The 658-nt window shown below is 45.1% G+C and overlaps 1 pseudogene; it reads right to left on the bottom strand.

Annotated features, from left to right (window-relative positions):
• Positions 1–257: 257 nt before the first annotated feature.
• LOC125438667 lies at positions 258–357 on the bottom strand (annotated as a pseudogene).
• Positions 358–658: the final 301 nt, after the last annotated feature.

Raw genomic sequence — 658 nt, 5'->3', positions numbered from 1 at the left:
ATTTCATATGAACTTCGTGGCTCCTTTTTGGGTGTGAATTATCTGAAACCCATGACTTTTTTTCATTATTGTAGGCTGTTTACAAAAGCCAGGTTAAATGTATTCCCATCAGAAAACCTTCTTGGTAGGTTTACAGATGTTCCATTCTCTCTTAGACTTTGTCCCTGTAATTTCCAGGACACTGAAACCCTGCAGTTTTTTGTAAGTTGTACCATCATGAGGAAGGAGGAGGAGGAGCAGTTTTGATTTATACCCCCAACTTTCTCTCCTGTAAGGAGACTCAAAGTGGCTTACAAGCTCCTTTCCCTTCCTCTCCCCACAACAGACACCTTGTGAGGTAGCTGGGGCTGAAAGAGTTCAGAGAGAACTGCGACTAGCCCAAGGTCACCCATCAGGAATGTAGGAGTGTGGAAACACAGCTGGTTCACCAGATAAGCCTCCACTACTCAGGTGGAGGAGTGGGGAGTCAAACCCGGTTCTCCAGATTAGAATCCACCTGTTCTTAACCACTACACCACACTGACTCTCAAAGGATCCTCCCCCTATTGACAAATCTGAGAGGAAGTTCAGCAACATCTTGCATTTGCTTTCTGTTAGAAGACAAGCACTTCAGGATCACACTGGAGGTAGCAAAATGTTTGGCGGAGGTATTCAGAGC

This window comes from Sphaerodactylus townsendi, linkage group LG08 (assembly GCF_021028975.2).
Source record: "Sphaerodactylus townsendi isolate TG3544 linkage group LG08, MPM_Stown_v2.3, whole genome shotgun sequence".
Lineage (NCBI taxonomy): Eukaryota > Metazoa > Chordata > Lepidosauria > Squamata > Sphaerodactylidae > Sphaerodactylus > Sphaerodactylus townsendi.
The sequence above is the reverse complement of the archived record's forward strand: the minus strand, read 5'-3'. Positions and strand labels throughout refer to the sequence as shown.